Source organism: Carlito syrichta, unplaced genomic scaffold (assembly GCF_000164805.1).
Source record: "Carlito syrichta isolate Samal-C Ts95f unplaced genomic scaffold, Tarsius_syrichta-2.0.1 Scaffold307983, whole genome shotgun sequence".
NCBI classification, from domain to species: Eukaryota; Metazoa; Chordata; class Mammalia; order Primates; family Tarsiidae; genus Carlito; species Carlito syrichta.
The window spans coordinates 39168-58968 of NW_007252079.1; the positions used below are offsets into that span (position 1 = coordinate 39168).

Here is a 19801-nt window from a genome sequence, read left to right on the forward strand (position 1 = left end):
TTACTGCACATACTATGAGTTTTTTAAAATTGTGTAAAATAGACATAATATTAAAGTTACTATTAATAATTTTTAAGTGTATAGTTCAGTAGCATTAAATACATTTACATTGTTAAGCAACCAACCATCATTACCATCCATCATCCTCAAACTGAAAATTTGATGTATTTATTAAAACATAACTCTGCAGTCTCCCAGCCCCAGGTGACCACTATTTTTTTTTTTTTTTGAGTCATAGTCTTATTCTGTCACCCAGGTTGGGGTGCAGTGGCACAATCACAGCTACTGCAACCTCAACCTGCTGGGCTCAGGTGATCCTTCTGCCTCAGTCTTTCAAGTAGCTGGAACTACAGGCATGGACCACTGCCCCTGGCTAATCTCTCTCCCCACTCTTCCCCTTCTCTCTTTTTTTCAACTGTAGTGATGAGGTCTCACCATGTTGCCCAGTCCCAAACTCCCTGGCTCAGGCAAACCTCTTACCTCGGCATCCTAAAGTGCTGGGATTAGAGGCATGAGCTCCTGTGCCTTGCCACTGTTCTACTTCTTGTCTCTTTGTATTAGACGATCCCAGGTATCACATATCAGTGGAATCATATGATATTATGTTTTGGTATCTGACTTCTTTTTTTTTTTTTTGAATTGGAGTCTCACTCTGTTGCCCAGACTGGAGTGCAGTGGCCACTGGCCACCGCAGCCTCGACCTGCTGGGCTCCGGCGATCCTTCCGCCTCAGCCTTCCAAGTGGCTGGAATTACAGGCGCACGCTACCATGCCCGGCTAATTTTTGATTTATTGTAGAGATGAGGTCTCGCCTGCTCAGGTGGGTCTCGAACCCGTGGGCTCAGGCACTCCACTCACTTCAGCCTCCCAAAGGCGTGGGATTACAGGCTGAGCCACCGAGCCCGGCTTTTTTTTTTGAGTTGGAGTCTCACTCTGTCGCCCAGACTGGAGTGCAGTGGCTACTCCCGGCCACCGCAGCCTCGACCTGCTGGGCTCTGGCGATCCTTCCACCTCAGCCTTCCAAGTAGCTGGAACTACAGGTGCATGCTACCATGCCTGTCTGATTTTTTTGTTTTATTGTAGAGATGAGGTCTCACCAAGTTGCCCAGGTGGGTCTCGAACTCGCGGGCTCAGGCAATCCACTCACCTCAGCCTCCCAAAGCACGGAATTACAGGCTGAGCCACCGATCCCGGCTGGTATCTGGCTTCTTGCACTTAGTATAATGTCTTTAAGTTTCATCCATGTTGTATCATGTATCTGAATTTTATTCCTTTTTAACATTGAAACTGCATAGGCTTTAATTTGAAAAAGTAAACTGAAAAATTTTTTAAATCTTATATTTAACAAAATTTATATAATTGAAACTTCGCGCTAATCTTTACAATGAACAAAAAGTGATTAGACTTACTTTTTCCTGATAGAATTATATAAGACCATAATGCAGTACCCTTTACCAGGTCAGGAAGCGCGAAATGATTTACAGAAATATCCCTTGACTCTTTTAGTTATCCCAAGGGCCTCTCTTAGTTCTTGGAGAGTTAATTCATTTTCTTTTGAAGTACCTATTGTATTGTCCTTGAGAATTCTCCACAATTGCTCTCTGGTCTAATTGTATCTGGTCCAAGTCTGTGAGACATTCATTTGTTAAAATGGCTTTGCATATATTAGAGCAGTTGTCTTGCATTTTTCAGTGACTCGTTCTAATCCTGCATCTTTGGCAGTTTGTTGTTTCAGTTTACACTTGTCCTGCTTTTATAAAAAGTCTGATGTTTGCAGCATGTAAAAATCAGAGTGACATAAATAGATTCCCAGCAGTAGATACTGGAGGGGAGTTTGAATGGAGACTGGTCAGCTCATTGGTGAATATCTTTGTGCATGACAGCTTTTGCTTCTCTCCACAGCCTCATGATTATAGAGCCATGGTAAGTGAGCATCTGGGATGGTGAAGATCCCTATACTTTATTTGTTGGAGCTGTGAGTGTTTTACTCAACAGTCTGTTAGAGAATTTAGTTCACTCACTTGTTCAGGGCCCAAAGTGAGTAAATATTCCTCACAGAAATCTCTGGAACATACTTCTTTAAGTTGTCATACTTTAAACTCCCAGAAGTTTGGCAAACTGGCAGAGGATTAAGGACCTTTTGTTTTAAGCCTTTACAATTCTCGTTACACCATGTTTAGACTAATCCAGCCTTAGTGTTCATAGGCCTAATGTGTTAAATATAAATAGAAAAATAGACTGCCAGCCTGTGGGAACCAGGCTTGTGTCAGGTAGAGTCATTATAAGAATGGTCACTCTTCATTTGAGAGGTTTAAAAATCAGAAATTGGTGCTTTTTTTCCTTACATTCTCATGAAACAGTGATACTTAATGTTCAAACATGTTGTAACACAGAGATGATTAGCAAGAAAATCATCAACATGGTGAATTTGGGATTACTATCTTAAAAACAAGGACAATCCTTCTTCTTTGCTTTAGCACCTTAGGTGATCTGGAGGTAGGAGGTGGGTGGGCGCGTTGGCTGCAGCTCTAGAAGTGAGAGGGAGGAGATATATTCATCCTCAGTATTCCTCAACAACTCTTAGGAGCTTCAAGTTAGTTGGGGACTGTGTACTGTTCTTTGGAGGATTGCAGCACATCATCCCTTTCTGATAGGGCAAAGCAGGGAATACTGAGTCTGCTATGTGCACAGAGTTTAGGAATGTCACCTGAGAAGTAACACAATAGTGTTTAGTAGCTCCGACTCTGAGGCAGATAATTTTGGTTTGAATCCTAATTTCTGACATTGGACACCTTTCTTAAACTTTCTGTTTCCTCATTGGTAAAATGGAGATAATAATAATACGTCCTTATAAAAGTCAGTTCATTAATAATATATCTGATATGCTTAGAATAGAGCTTGGAACATAGTAAGTGCCATGTCAGAGTGTGCTGTTATCATTCTCTGTATTGTTACCTTCATTTCTCAGGGGAGCTTCTGCTGACATTTCTAAGAAGGTCAAATCACTGCTTTGTAAGATTTGTTATCATTACTGATCAGTGTTCATAATATCATTTATTATGTTTATTTCTTTGATTATTGGATTAATTATACTTCTATATAAGTGAGAGTAAGAACCACATTTGCTTTTGCTCATGTTGTTCACAAGACCTGGCAAGTGTTCAAGAAATATTTACTGAATAAATAAACATTTTTACAATTATAAAGTAACTCAGCAATAAGATGTCATTTCATCTCCAAAATTAGCAAAGGTTAAAAAAATAATGCTATCATACCTAGGTAGAGAGGCAGGGAAATAGTATCTTGCACTATAAGTGGGAGCAGTCTGGGGTAGATCCTACCTTGAAGGCAATTTGACCAAAATAACTAAAGAAGTTTCTCCTTTTGATTTTATGTCTAGGCATTTATCAAAATGATACAGAGGTATGTAAAAGAGGTAGATATAAAAAATGTTCATTGAAGCACTTATATTAGTGAATAATTGAAATCAAACTAAGCAAAATGTCTAAAAGTAAAGGCTTGGTGAATTATAGTATATCTATCATCATTCAAAATCATATAGAGCCATGGTTTTCAAATACAGATTCTTATTATATTGGCTGCAAATACTTGCTAAAAACACTGATTTCCAATCCCAGCCTCTTGGTCAATGAATCAGAATCTCTATGGTTGAGCTAAGAAACAGGTCCTATATTTTCTAATAAGAAACCTAAAGGGGATTTCAGTACATAGCTTGACTTGGGAACCACCATTGCAGTGGCTCTCTAGTTGTGCATTGGGTCTTAGTCACCTGAGCCAAAGATTTCAAAACCAAATGGAATGCCAGCTAAGAAAAAAAGACTTCAGATCTTTGAGAACCCTGGAAAACAAGAAAAGAGAATTTCAGGAAAACTTTTTAAAAAACCAAAACAAAACGACCTTGAACAATTATCACAATACTAAAAGGGATTGGCAGTAGTGGGAAACTGCAGGGTGGGGGGGTGAGTTTCACAGTTGGGGGAAACTGCTAGGGGAGGGAGGGGCATACCTTATCAACAAGGGTACCTGCATAACCAACATTTGTACATCTAACCCTGAATTGTACCCCACACCTTTATAATAAAACGAAAACAAAAAACAAGAAAAAAGAAAATCAAAAACCAGAAAGAAGAAGATGGAATCAGATTCAGATTACCCAGAACGCTAATTAGTGCTGAGTACCTTTCACAAGCCAAAGAGAAGTCTTCTTTGCTTACTCCTCACACCTGCTGGAAAAATTTGTGGATCAGTTAAAAAAAAAACACAGACTGCCCCCAAAATTAGAGCAGCAAGTCCTGTTTTGGAGGTGTTAGGTGTGGTTGCTGGTACCATCTCCTGGGCAGAGAGCATCTACCTTAGAGTTTATCTCCAGACAGCTCTTGGAAGGAGGGAGAGAGTGAGCTCCTTTATAGTTTAATTGCTGTAAACGTTCCTGAGATTCCACGGGCAGAGACCAGGAAAGTGGGAGAGTTGAAGAGCAAGTGAGACTGAGGCTTTATACTGCAGAGATTGGGTGATCATGGTATTTACCCTCTGGCCTCACTAGGTGCCTCTTGGTAGCCAAGTGTGTCAACCCATTTGCGCTGCTGTAACAAAACACCTGAGACTGGGTAATTTATAAAGAACAGAAATTTATTTCTTACAGATTTGGAGGCTGGGAAGTTCATGATCAAGGTGCCAGCAGGTTTGGTGTCTGGTAAGGGCCTGCTCCATCAGTGGTGTCATCTTGTGCTGTTATGTTCACATAGCAAAAGCAGAGGAGCAAAGGGGGCAAAAAGAGGAAGAACCTCGTACCTTCATGTGACAGAAGAGCAGAAGGGTCTAAAGCAGTTCCTGGAACTTCCAGCCCTTGTGTAAAGCACTAATCTATGATGAGGGCAGAATTCTCATGACTTTGTCATTTCCCAAGAGGTCGCACCTGTGAATACCACAATGGGGATCACAGTACTCCATGACGTCTCACATCCCTTGAGTAGACCTAGGCTGCCTATCAGTTTCTGTCCCTGTGCTTCCAGGGTAAGCCCAGGTCTTGGGCTTTCCCTACCTCCCTCTGTACCCAGGGCAAAGTTTACTGCCTTCAGAGCCAGGTAGCTACTGGCTGAGTACCTTGAAGGGGAGAGGGGGATGGCTTTTAAAAATCTGTCACTGAATAAACACATAGTCATGAAGTCATGTATTCCTACTTAATTCACAGGATTTGAATTTGTTGTGAATTCAATATTATATAGCCCTCTTTACTTTGGTTTAGGCAAAAGGTTGTATGTGGCAGGTTTTCTGTGTCAGTTTTCAGGGATGCATAATTGTAATTAAAGATGTGCATACTTATTGAAGGTTTTTTATGTAGTGAATATTCCCATTGGATTATTGGCCCCCTTCCCTCTCTGAACCTTTGCTATGCTTCATGTAATCCTGAATGGGTAGGAAGGCAACCTGCTCTTGCTAGGTTAGGAGGGAGGTAGTGGGGCAGGGGAACACTTAAGGCTATGTAGAAAGTTGAGCTGATGGGTGGACAGAACAGGTAGGTAGACACATGTCATATCAAAGTATTCATGATAACTCAATTGAGCTTGTTAATTCAGTATTTGTTTCATATTTCTTGAATGCCTTCTGTATGTTTGACTTTGTTAGAGGCGCTGAAGACAGTGCTGGGCACAGTTTCTACAAGACAGTAGTCTGTATTCAAGGCTTAGAGAAGGACCACATCTTTGGATGCCAGGGACTGGCACACAAATCTGTCTGGTCTGTAAGCAGTGTATTTGTGTAAAGACCTCCAAATCCTAAAAAAAAATTTAGAAATCTAATTCTTGGATCCGGGCCTCAGCAGCCAGGAAGATAGTGATGCCATTTAGTGAGATATTAATTAGGGAAACATTAGGGTATATATCTCTGCTGTCTAGATTCACAAAGGTGAATAAAAGCATCATCTCATACCATGAGAAAAGAAGAGTGCCAGTACCACTGAACCTAGTTTTAAAGATCAAAAAGAGGGTAATGGCCAGTGATGGAAATTGAGAAGTAGCTATAGGAATGCAAAGTGGTTCAACACTGAGAAATCTGTAAAACTAACTTATGATATTAAAAAGAAAAATATCATATTTATAGTTGACTAAATACTTAATAAGCAGCATCTTTTCTTTTTCTTTTTTTTTTTTTTTTTTTTTGAGTTGGAGTCTCACTCTGTCCCCCAGGCTGGAGTGCAGTGGCATGCTCACGGCTACCACAGCCTCGACCTGCTGGGCTCCGACGATCCTTCCACCTCAGCCTTCCAAGCAGCCAGAACTATAGGCGCGTGTTATTACACCCGGCTAATTTTTGATTTATTGTAGAGACGAGGTCTCACCAAGTTGCCCAGCTGGTCTTAAACCCTCAAGTTCAGGCACTCCACTTGCCTCAACCTTCCAGAGTGCTGGGATTACGAACTGAGCCACCGAGCCTGGCCTCAGCATCTTTTCTAATTAAGAAACTTGGAGCCAGGTACAGTGATTCACATCTATAATCCCAGCACTATGGGATGGCAAGGCGGGAGGATTGTTTGAGGCCAGGAGTTTGAGACCAGCTGGGGCAACATAGTAAGACCCAGTGTCTCAAAAAAGTTAGAAGTTAGCTAAGAGTGGTGGCATGCATTTGTAGTCCCAGCTTTTTGGGAGGCTGAGGTAGGAGGATCACTTGAGCCCAGGAGGTCAAGGCTGAAGTGAGCTATGATGATGTAACTGCATGCCAGCCTGGGCAACAGAGTGAGATCCTGTCTCCTCCATCCACTCCCTCTAAGAAAGAAAGAAACATAGAAAACATTTTTAACATGACTAAGAAAAAATATTTTGGAATAAATATAATAGTGTCATACTTAACATGATATGGCATACTGGATGCTTTGCCATAAAAGAAATTAGAAAAACAATTTTGAAAAATAAGGATAATAGCAAGGGACTTGTTTTCTTGAATATAAAAACATTGAACTACAGGAATTTTAAATAGTATAGTATTAATTATAAAATAGCTAAATAGACCAGTGAATCAGAATATAAGTTCTAGAAATTCATGGAAAAGTAAGGAAATTTTTGTGCTTTTGCAAAAAGACTATAATACTCAACCAAAACCACTTCTTTTTGCTAATACCTTTGCGTTTTTTAATGAAAATAATCTCTATCCTTTGAATATTTTCTAAAATGAGTGCTGTGGCCCCAAATTGGGAGACTTAGTCCTGTTACTAGTGTCCTACAAATCAAGTCATCTTGATATCTGTTAAGCCTATTTCAGAGTTTCTAAGACATTTCATTTTTATGAATAAAAATAGGTTACTCACATTCCCAACATTTTCACTGACTCACCACCTCTTCTTGGAATAAATGTACCACTTTCGGTACTCACCACCCTCATTCCTAAAAATAAGAGTCAAAATGGAGGGACTATTAAAATGATATACACAGTAGCTTCAAATCTCATTCCCATGAGCAAATATTTCACAGTAATAAGAAAGACCTGTCCTCCCTTCCTGAGAGACAGTGAAGATACAGGAATTAATTTATACATTATATAACACTGTATATCCAAAGTGTTACATAATATTAACTTATTACTGCATTTAAAATGTTAATTTAAGGTTAATCCACTGTGCATAATAAAGTACATCTGTGTCTGAATGTTTTATCTTTTTCTACAAGTTTTTGAAATGTAGCAGTAATATAACTTTGTAAATAACCAGAAGCTTTGTAAAACTTAGTAATTTTGAAAACGAGTGGCCAGGGATGAATTCATGGAATTGAATCTGCCTGTAGATTCCTCTGAACCAAGATGTGAAGTGTTGGAGTCAATGGTGACTTGCAGAATTTGGTCTTCAGCACCTGAGGAAGTGGCAAATGTGACTTATTGAGATATTAATTTGGATATTATTAATTGTCAGGGTGTGTGTCTGATAGCCAGATACACTCACAGGGGTGGAGAAGAGGATTATTTAGTGAGACAGTAATAGTATAAGAAAACACAGTGAGCTGGGCTCGGTGGCTCAGCCTGTAATCCCGCACCTTTGGGAGGCTGAGGTGAGTGGATTGCCTGAGCTCGCGGGTTTGAGACCTGCCTGGGCAGTGAGACCTCATCTCTACAATAAATCAAAAAACCCAGCAGGTCGAGGAGCGGCCACTGCACTCTAGTCTGGGCGACAGAGTGAGACTCCAACTCGGAAGGAAGGAGGGAGGGAGGGAGGGAAGGAAGGAAGGAAAGAAGGAAGGAAGGAAACAGTGATAAACTCTAGTTTTAAAGGTCAGGAAGAGGATGATGAACCCCACCAGGAGGGAGGGAGGAAGGGAAGGAAGGAAGGTAGGAAGGAAGGAAGGTAGGAAGGAAGGAAGGAAGGAAAGAAGGAAACAGTGATAAACTCTAGTTTTAAAGGTCAGGAAGAGGATGATGAACCCTAGCCAAGGAAACTGAGAAATCAGAATAGTGGAGGGTAGTATTGTGGAAGCCAAGGAAAGAGAGGGTTTCAAGTAAAGCAGGAACAGCTTTGAGAGATGCTATGAAACTAAGAGAAGTGGGCCGAAGAGATCATTTGAATTCTTGACATGTATGCAGGCTGTTGGGGATCTTGACCAGAGCAGTTCCAGGCGAGTATGGAGAGGCAATGTAGTTTCACTTTGTTCTCTGAAATCTGGGATCTGCTGCCTGTAGCTTACTTACTGAGATAGGGCTATATTTTCAGCATCTAGGACAGATTCTTTGTTATAAGGCACTTACTCTCTCAAGTTTTGGAAAATTCCATCATGAGAACGAGGTTATGTGAATTTAAAGGCAGTTAAAAATGTTAACATCATTCATTTTGAGACAGAATTTTCAGGTTTTTCTCTTTACTATACTACTTCCAATGGGCTGTAAAGCATGAATCATCATGTCAAATAACACCCATTGATGGGAAAATCATTTTATTGCTAGTCAACACAATGTGAAACAGTTTGAATAAATATGGCTATTGTGATTAATTTTAATTTTTTTCTGATAGTGCATAATAAAAACCTAGTCAGTGTAAACTGTAAGCCGGGCTCAGTGGCTCAGACTGTAATCCCGCGCCTTTGGGAGGCTGAGGTGAGTGGATTGCCTGAGCCCGCGGGTTCGAGACCCGCCTGGGCAACTTGGTGAGACCTCATCTCTACAATAAATCAAAAAGAGCCGGGCGTGGTAGTGGGCGCCTGTAGTTCCAGCTCCTTGGAAGGCTGAGGCGAAAGGATTGCCAGAGCCCAGCAGGTTGAGGCTGCGGTGGTCAGGAGCAGCCACTGCACTCCATTCTGGGTGACAGAGTGAGACTCCAACTCAAAAAAAAAAAATTAAAAACATGAATAATTAGAATAGTTCTTAAAAATTTTGAGGCATTTATAAGTATTTTAAATGCACTGATATTTTTAAAGCTTTTTGGATAAATATCAGTATCAAATTATTGACTAAAACTAAAGTGTTTTTCCTTGACAGCAAAAATCATTAAAATTATTTTAATAATTAATGCATAATTTGTAAATAATTTTCTTGGCAAAGGCGTAACTAGTTTGCATGACATAAGTGTGTATTTCAAGTTAGGACTTAAACTGGATCAATTTGTCAGAGAGATGGTAAGCAGCATTTGTTATGAGAGGGTAGGTGAAGTATGGTAGAATATTCAGAGTGAGAAGTACTTCAGATTGTGACATTTGTTATCCTGACCCTCTGAGTGGGGTGCTAGAATGTAGCAGGGTGGTTGCTAAGGATGGATGCCTTCTGGCAGTATGGTGGGAGAATTCCAGAACCTTTTCTAGGGGTTTTATTTGTACTGTTTCTTTTGCCTGGAAGACTTCTCTATCTGTCTGCCCCATCCCTTCTTCATCTGTGAATTCCTATGCATTTCTCAGCTCTTTTAGCTTAAATACCACATTCTCGCAGAAGTTTTCTTTGACCCCAGAATAAAATAGTTTCTCTGATTTTCCGCTCTCTTGACACTCAATGATATTGCCTTTGAAAAATTCTTATCAAAATATTATTATTTTGTATAATTAGTTGTTTGTCGCCCTCACACCCTGCCACCATGATCTCCATATAGGCACAGATCATTATTATCTTGTTAATGGCACATGCCCAATGCCTGGTGGCTCATTGACACTCAGTGTTTATTTTATTTTATTTTATTTTGAGTTGGAGTCTCACTGTCGCCCAGACTAGAATGCAGTGGCCGCTCCCGGCCACTAGCCTCAACCTGCTGAGCTCTGGCGATCCTTCCACCTCAGTCTTCCAAGTAGCTGGAACTACAGGCGCATGCTTCCATGCCCGGCTAATTTTTGGTTTTTTTTTTTTTTTTTTTTTTTTATTGTAGAGATGAGATCTCGCCTGCCCAGGCGGGTCTCTAACCTGTGGGCTCAGGCCATCCACTCACCTCAGTCTCCCAAAGGCGCAGGATTACAGGCTGAGCCACCGAGCCCGAGTTACACTCAGTGTTTATTGAATGAATGGATGCTACTGAAAAGCCATATGATTTCTCTTTTTATTTTGTTTTAAGTTTTAAAAGTCATGTTTATTGGAATATAAACTCACATCCCATAGAATTCACCTATTGAATGCATAGTCATACCATAATCCAGATGTAGAACAGTTGTAGAACAAGATGTAGAATCACTCCAAAATTTCCTCATGCCCCTTTTCACTCAACCCCTTAATGAGCTCTAAAAATGCATGAATCTGTCAAAAGGGTAAAATCAAATCACTAAAATAATTGACAGTTCTATGGAATAGTTGTAAACATACAGGACACACAAATCGCATTTTATAGAAAGTGAGTTGCTTTAAAAAAAAGTTTTTAAAGCATAAAAAAATGAAGCTTCATATTTTACTACAGATATTAATCTTAGGAGAATTAAATTCACCACTGCCAAATATATGCCTCAAGTGTAATATTTAAGAATATACTGTCAAAAATGTATAATCTTTAGCCTAAAGAATGTGATTTGAAATGACATTTATGTTATTTTTTTGTTTCTTTTAAAAAAGCTTATTTTATTATAGAAATGTGGGGTACAAGTGAGGATTAATATATAAGTAGCCTGCATGCAGGTGAATTATGGGCTTCTAACTGACCCTCACTCCCCAGCTAATGAACCAAGTACCCTTTGTATTGTCATGTGCCCCCTACCCTACTACTCCCTCCCTCCTCTAGTTGTGTCCACTGACTGTCAGTTCCCCACTTTGTGCTAATGCAACTAATGTTCAAGGCCCACTTTTGAGTGAGAACATGTGGTATTCAGTTCTGTGTTTCTGTGATAGTTCACTTAGTATGATGGTCTCCAACTCCATCCAGTTTGCTGGGAAGTTCACGATTTGGTTCTTTATGGCTGCGTAATACTCTATCATGTATATGTACCACATTTTCTTTATCCAGTCCACTTTTTGATGGGCAGTTGGGTTGGTCCCGTGTTTTTGCATTTCGAATAGTGCAGCAGTAAACATGCATGTGCAGGTGTCTTTTTTGTAGAATGATTTATGTTTCTTCAGACATATTCCCAGGAGAGGGATTGCTGGATCGTATGGAAAGTCAAATTTTTAGTTCTTTTAGGAATTACCATACTACTTTCCACAGAAGCTGAAATAGCTTGTACTCCCAGCAGCAGTGTAAATACATTCCCTTTTCGCCACACCCATGCCAGCATCTGTTGTTTTTTGACTTTTTTTTTTTTTCTTTTAAAGATGTGGGGTACAATTCAGGATTAGGTATACAAATGTTCATTATGCAGGTACCCTTGTTGATGAGGTGTGCCCTTCCCTTCCCTGGCAGTTTCTCTCAACTGCCAGTCCCACCCCCACTTCCCCTGGCAGTTTCCCACTACTGCCAATCCCTTCCTTATAGTATTAGATGTTTGTTCAAGGTCTGCTTATGAGTGAGAACATATGGCACTCTGTTCTTTGTTTCTGTTCTTTTTGACTTATTAACGATAACCTTGCTTACCAGAATTAGGTGGTAGCTCATTATAGTTTTGATTTGCATTTCTCTAATGAAGCTGAGCATTTTTTTCATGTGTCTGTTGGCTGCTTGTATGCCATCTTTTGAGAAGTGTTTGTTCATGTCCTTTGCCTACTTTTTAATGGGGTTGTTTTTTTCCTTTCATTTTGTTTCAGTACTTTATAGATCCTGGATGTTAGGCCTTTGTCAGATGCATAATTTGTAAATATTTGTTTCCATTCTATGGGTCATCTTTTTACTCTCTTGATGGTGTCTTTTGCTCTGCAAAAGCTCTTCAGTTTGATGAGGTCACACTTGTCTATCTTAGTTTTTATGGCATGTGCTTTTGGGAACTTGATCAAGAATTGGTTTCCTATGCTGATGTGCATAAGGGTGTTTCTTAAGTTTTCTTCTAAGAATTCTTATAGCTTGAGGTTTTACTTTTAGGTCTTTGATCCATTTGGAGTTGATTTTTGTATATGGTGATAGGTAGAGGTCCAGTTTCATCCCTCTGCATGTGGTCAGCCAGTTTTTTCAGCACCGTTTGCTAAATATGGTCTCCTTTTTCCAGTGATTGTTATTGGTGGCATTGTTGAAGATGATTTGGTTGAGAGACCATGTTTTTCTGGAATCTCTGTTCTGTTCCATTGGTCTGTGTGCCTATTCTTGTACCAATCCCAGGCTGTTTTGGTTGCTGTAGCCTTATAATAAAGTTTAAAGTCGAGAAGTGTGTTACCTCCCACTTTGTTCCTTTTGCTAAGGATTGTTTTGGCTGTACGTGCTCTTTTCTGTTTCCATATGAATTTCTGTATTGTCATTTCTACGTCTAAAAACAATAATGTTGATAATTTGATGGGTATTGCTTTGAATCTGTAGATTGCCTTGGGTAGGATGGACATCTTGACAATTTTGACTTTTCCAATCCATGAGCATGGAATGCTTTTCCATTTGTTTGTGTCATTTTGATTTCTTTGAACAGTGTTTTGTAGTTTTTGTTATAAAGGTCTTTCATTTCTCTGGTTAAGTGGCTGCTAAGGTATTTATTTTCTTTTTTTGTGTGTGACTATTGTGAATGGTACTGTGCTTTTTATTTGGTTCTCTGCCTGCTCATTGCTGGTTTTCTGCATTTAATGATACGATCATGTGGTTCTTGGTTTTATATCTGTTAATGTACTGAATTACGTTTATTATCTTGTGAATGTTGAACCAACCCTGCATCACAGGAACGAAGCCCACCTGGTCACAGTGGATGATCCTTGAGATGTGTTGTTGGACCAGATTTACTAGAATCTTTTTTTTTTGAGTTGGAGTCTCACTCTGTCGCCCAGACTGGAGGGCAGTGGCCGCTCCCGGCCACCGCAGCCTCAACCTGCTGGGCTCCGGCGATCCTTCCCCCTCAGCCTTCCAAGCAGCTGGAACTACAGGCGCGCGCTACCACTCCCGGCTCATTTTGATTTATTGTAGAGATGAGGTCTCGCCAAGTTGCCCAGGCGGGTCTCAAACCTGCGGGCTCAGGCAACCCACTCACCTCAGCCTCCCAAAGGCGCGGGATTACAGGCTGAATCAACAAGCCCGGCTGATTTACTAGAATCTTGTTGAGAATTTTTGTGTCTCTGTTCATCAAGGAGGTTGGCCTGTAATTCTCTTTCCTCATTGGGTCTTTGCTATGTTTTGGTATCAATATGATGTTACCTTATAAAATGAGGTGAGGAGAATTCCATCATTCTCAATTGCTTGGAATACCTTCAATAAGATTGCTATAAGCTCCTTCTTGTATGTCTTACAGAATTCAGCTGAGAATCTATCTGCTGTGGGGCTTTTTTGGCAGGGAGATTTCTTAGGGCTGAGCCAATTTCCTGGATTGTTATTGGTCTGTTTAGAGTTTCAATTTCTTCTTGTTTCAACTTTTGGAGATTGTGTGATGTCAGAATATCCTCTGTTTCCTTTAGGTTTTCTAGTTTATTTGTATACAGGTGTTCATAGTAATCTCTGATAATCTTTTTAATTTCTTCAGGATCAGTTGTGATTTTGCTTTTTACATTTCTAATTGTGTTTATTAGGACTTTATCTCTCTCTCTCTTTTAGTAAATCTGGCCAGGAGTCTATCAATCTTATATATCTTTTCAAAGAACCAGCTTTTTGTCTTGTTGTTTCTTTCTATGATATTTTTGTCTTCTATGTCTTGCAGTTGTGATTTTATTTTGGTGATTGGGATTCTTTTGCTGAAGGTAGAAGATATTGCCTTTCCAGCCCCCTTATGTGTGACGGTAGGCTGTTTACTTGTGATCTTTCTGTTTTCTTGATGTGTACATGCAGTGCTATGAAATTTCCTCTTAACTCTGATTTCATGGCATCCCAGAGATTCTGGTGAGATGTGTTTTGGTTTTCATTTGTTTCCAGGAAGCTTTTAATTTCTGTTTTGAGTTCCATGTTGACCCAGAAGTCATTCAGCAGAATGTTGTTTAGTGTTCACGTCTTTTTGTGTTTGAGGGGATCTTGTTGGTGGCAGTGTTTTTATTCCATTGTGATCTAAGAAGATGCATGGTATTATTTTGATCTTTTGAAATTTGTTCACACTTAATTTATGTCTGAGAGTGTGATCCATATACTGATGAGTAGAATGTATACTTTGTAGATGCTAGGTGGAGTGTTCTGTAGATGTCTATTAAATTCTTCTGGTTGACCATTGAGTTAAGATTCCATATCTCCTTGTTGGTTTTTTTTGCCTCAGTGATCTATCTAGAACAGTTGGAGGGGTATTTTGGTCTCCAACTATGGGAGTCAGTGTCCTCTCCTAGTTTACATAGTAGTTGTTTTATAAAACCAGATGCTCCTGTATTGGGTGCATATATGTTTAAAGTGGATATTTCTTGCTGGTGGATTGAGCCTTTTATCATTATATAATGTTCTTGTGTGTCCTTTTTGACTTTGTGTGGTTTGAAAGCTGCTTTGTCTGATATCATAAAAGCTACTCCTGCTTTCTTCTTTTTTCCATTTGCATGAAAGACCATTTTCCAGCCCAACTTTGAGCCTGTAGGTGTCCTGTATGTGAGATGAGTTTCCTGTAGGCAGCAGACTGTTGGATCATGCTTCTTTATCCAATTTGCCACTCTGTGTCTCTTCAGTGGTGCGCTTACCATTCATGTTCAAATTGATTAGTGAGACTTTATCTCTGTCTTAGGGCATAGGGGGTTGCTTTGTTTCCTTTTTACTTTTGTATTTATGTATGTATTTTCATTTCTGTGAATGTTCCGTACACTCTGCTTACTCTGTGCCTGTATTTTTGTGATGGGTATGACTCTTCATTTTTTTCTGTTCAACACCTCCTTAAGTGTATCCTGAAGGGCAGGTCTAGAGGAGACATATTCTCCTGAGGATTGGATATCTGGGAAGAATTCTAATTATCTGTCACCAAGGAAGCTTAGCTTGGCAGGGTAGGAAATTCTTGGCTGGAATTGCTTATCTTGAAGAACATTGAATATTGGACTCTGGTCCCTTCTGGCTTGTAATGTTTCCACAGATAAGTCTGGAGCAATTCTGATGGGTCTTCCCTGGTAAGTAGTCTGACCTTTCTTTTTTTGCTGCCTTTAGAAGTCTTTCTTTCATGCTTACAATGTGTCTTGGTGATGCTCTTCTCACGTGATACCTTGTGGGTTCTCTGAATCTCTTGTGCTTGAATGGTTGCCTCTCTAGCAAGATGTGGGAAGTTTTCTTGCATGACCTAATGCAATGTTTGTTCCATGATGTTCTCAGTTTCCCTTTCTTCATTAGGGATACCAGTGAAGCATAGATTTGGCTTCTTGACAAAGTCCCACATCTCTTAGAGGCTTTGCTCCTTCCTATTTATCTTTTTTCCTATGTCTTTTGACAGATTGGGTTAGTTCAATGTTTTGTTCTTCAACCTCTGAGATTCTTTCCTCTGCTTGGTTGATCCTGTTCCCTATGCTTGTTACTTTGTTTTTGATTTTCAAGATGGAGTTTTTTATTTCCTTTATTTCGAATAGGCTTTTGTGAAATTGTCCAACTCCACTTTTACTTCCTATATGACTTCAGTGAGTTTTACTTCTCGTTTCTCTTGGTTCTCTCTGTTCATTTTCACCATCCAGTTTCTGATTTCTGTGATTGTCATCTGGGACAGGTTGTTCAGGGGGATTTCTATTGTTTATGCTCTGGTAGATGTCTTTTCAGGTGCTGTCTCTTTAGTACTCTGCAGGTTGTCTGTATTTTCTCATTAATTTTTCCTCCTTTGTGACAGACCTCTCTTCTATGTAATTTTTTGGTTTTGTTGCTCTGAAACTAATCACTGATCTTCTTTTCTAGGGTCCTTTCTGTGGTTCAATATAGGTCACTCAGTGAGAGAGGGAGGAACATTCATTTATAGTTCTTGCTCTACACTGTGGCAGGTTTCTCAACTGTAATAACCCCTGCTGCTAGCACTCTGCAGAGAGTGAATGGGCCCACTGCCTGCTGTCTGCAGTTTGTAGCCAGAAGCCTTCCCACCAAGAAAACTTACTGGTATCTTTCTTGTCACACCCTCCCTGTTCAAGTCTACACTCTGCTTTTGAAAAAGAGTGATTTCCCTGCCACCAGGAAGAGGGGAGATCCACCGCATAGGCATACAAGACTTGGAGATGATTCTTTCTGATCTGTATGGGAGGATAGGTCAGGTATCAGTGAGGTTCACTCTTCAGGCGGGCTTTTTCTGCCTGGGAGCCAGCCATCAGTCTCTGCTGGCAGAAGCCATGCTCATGGCTGCTGACCTTGTGCAGGTTTTTGTTGTTGTTCCACCTGGCTTGCTTGGGTTGTTGTTGTTCCGGTTGTCTGCCATGGTGTCCTGATAAGGACTCCTGCTGTCTGAAACTGGTGACTCGCGCTTGACTGGGAGTGGGTGAAAGGACTCACCCACTCTTGTTCACTGGCATACCAGTGGGGGATGGGGAGCCCAGATTCTTGCATCTGCTGTCATTTTCTGGTCTCTGTGTGTTCAAAGAGACCTTTGCTGGGTGCAGGGTGTTTCACCCATCCAAAGTGCCAGGGTGTGTCTGTCTATTGGAAGCTTGGTCCCTACTCTCTGCTTTGCTTGGCAAGAGTGGCACTAGTCTGCTGCTCCACAGTGACCATCTTAGATCCTCTGTAATTGGTAATGGAGCTGAAAAGTAGATACTCAACTAGCCAAGTCTTTGGAGTGAGTCTGTGTATGTGAGATGAGGCCCCAAGTCATGGTTATAAGGAAGGAATGTAATCAGCTCATCTTCTTCCATGTCCTTCATGCCATGTCACCTGGGTCTCCGTGGGGGAGGCATGGGATGAGGGTCCCTTGGTGGGTCATTCTGTAAGGACCCTAGAGAGGGTGCCAGTGGGAGTCCTGATGTCATGCCTGCCCACAGCAGGTGCTTTCCCTGTGTCTCCTCTGCTGGGCCATGAGGGAGGCAAGCAAAACCTTCCCTACCCCTACCCTCTTGGAACAGGCCTGAAGCCTGACTCAGCTATCCTGGGCTGATTTAATTTTTTAAAAAACTCTGGGATTGATGGTTTAGATGGTGGCTGTTTAATAGATCATACAGCTGGTCTAAGGGTTTATTTGCATGGTGCCCAGAAATGTGGATAAATAAGCTATGTTTTGTAATACTGCTGTGAATTTGGAGTGACTGATGAGTCTGTGTTAGTCTAAGGAGTCTGAAAATGTTAAATGAGGACCTCATTCTTGCCTGAGAATGGTGCTACATATGGTGCTGTATTGTATATTCTCTGGGCCTCATTCTTCCATGAGTATATTATGTTGTATGTTCTAGACCACCAAAATGTAGAGAAAGACCCCTAATTTCAGGTGAACAATTATTAAGTGATTTTTAAAATCATCTTATTGACATAAATTCACTTAATCCTCATAATAATAATAACACTGTGAGGTTAGTATTTTTCTAATCATCATTTCACAGATTAGAAAACTAAGGCACAGAAAGTTAAAGGTAAAGTAACTTGTCAAAGGTCACATAGCAAGCAAGCAGCAGAGCTAGAGTTTAAACCCAGGCCATCTGGCAGTGGAATCCATGCTTGTAATCCCTGCGCTGTCCCAGCTCACATAAGACTATCCTGACATACACCCAGAATAGTCTATGGTGGAACTTCTTGAGTTTTATATATTTAAGTATGGGTTTGGAGGAGGGTAGTTGAGCTTCAGAAAAGTCTCTTGTGAGCCTCATCTATTGAGATTTATCTGGAACTTCCACCAGTGAGGCCCTCTGTGGAGACTCAGTAGCTTCTGTCTCCATCAGTCAGTGGAGAATATTGCTGTTTCTCTGCTTTGTACTTGAGTGGTCTGAACCCCTCTCTATTCATCTTCCTGTAAACCTTTTTGTAAACCTTTAAAAATGCTTATGGGTAAACTGAACATGCTGTTGACATCTCTCAAAATTGATTGAATGTCTTTAAATTAGAGTTTAAGCTCAAACATTTAATTCCCTTTCATCTTAACTTTCCCTGTAAACAGTCAATGGAATATATAAACATAGAAAAAAATGATCACTTTTGAGATATTGGAAAGTTAGTCATCAGTTGGCAGGGTAACCCTTCTCCTCCCAGTTCCTGACTCGGTTTGAGTGAAGGATTCACCACCCACTCATTAAGTGCCAATTAATATGAGCTTGCTGGGGATGTCAAGTATAATCACTATGTGAACTCAAACTCCTTGAACTCAGAGCTCCCAGGGGATTTTGTTGGTATCTTTTTGTATATTGAACTTTTATTATCCATGTTATGATGGTGAAGAAATGTTCATAGAGGTTTTGTATTTACAGTGTATAATTCCTTTTAACAATATCTTTATACTGATCTGTTTATCATTCTGTTTGATACCTCTTTTTGGTGGGTTAAAGGTACCTCAGAGTTACAGGTACCTCAGAGTAACATGGCATAAATGAAACTTGTTTCAGTATACAAGTCAGAACCTACAACATCCTTCTTCCCATCTCCCATATCCAGTCTTTCATCTGCCCACCTATCCAAGACAGTTTTCTATTATATGTTATTTGAATTACTGCCTTAAACTTCTTAACTAGATTCTTTCCTATAGTCTTGACCTCTTCAAACCATAATTAGAATGATGATTATAAAGTTACTTTCTTGCTTTTAATCATATAATACTTTCTTATCTTTATAATATAGTCCAGTCTGTTAACACAACTTGCAGTACCTTCATGATTGGAATTGTGTTAGACTTATAGATCAACTTGGAAATAATTACTAACCTAACAATGTTGAATCTTCCAGTCCACTAGTATGATGTATCTTTCTATTTATTTAGGTCATGTTTAATTTCTCTCAGCCTTATTTTGTTGTTTTTATTTATTTTTTATTTTTAAAATTTTTTTTTGAGTTGGAGTCTCACTCTGTCGCCCAGACTGGAGTGCAGTGGCCGCTCCCGGCCACCGCAGCCTCGACCCGCTGGGCTCCGGTGATCTTCTGCCTCAGCCTTCCAAGTAGCTGGAACTACAGGCGCGTGCTGCCACGCCTGGCTGATTTTTTGATTTATTGTAGAGATGAGGTCTTGCTGCCCAGGCGGGTCTAGAACCCACGGGCTCAGGCAATCCACTCACCTCAGCCTCCCAAAGGCGCGGGATTACAGGCTGAGCCACCTCTGTTGGCTCAGAGCCCAGCTCTGTTTTGTTGTTTTTAATATCAAAGTCTTGGCCATATTTTGTGAGAATTATTCCTCAGCATTTTATATATTTTGACACTACTGTAAGTAGTATTACTATAAGAAGAATTTCTTTACATTTAAAATTTCTAGCCAGGCTCAGTGGCTCAGCCTGTAATCCCACGCCTTTGGGAGGCTGAGGTGAGT

The 19801-nt window shown here is 40.3% G+C and overlaps 1 pseudogene across 1 annotated transcript in view; it reads left to right on the forward strand.

Moving 5' to 3' along the window:
- The first annotated feature begins 1093 nt into the window (after nucleotides 1-1093).
- LOC103267139 overlaps nucleotides 1094-19801 on the forward strand; it is a 30689-nt pseudogene continuing 11981 nt past the window's right edge. The window contains exon 1 of the transcript XR_504741.2: nucleotides 1094-1108. The product of XR_504741.2 is annotated as an uncharacterized protein KIAA1958 pseudogene (transcript). The remainder of the gene's footprint in view (nucleotides 1109-19801) is intronic.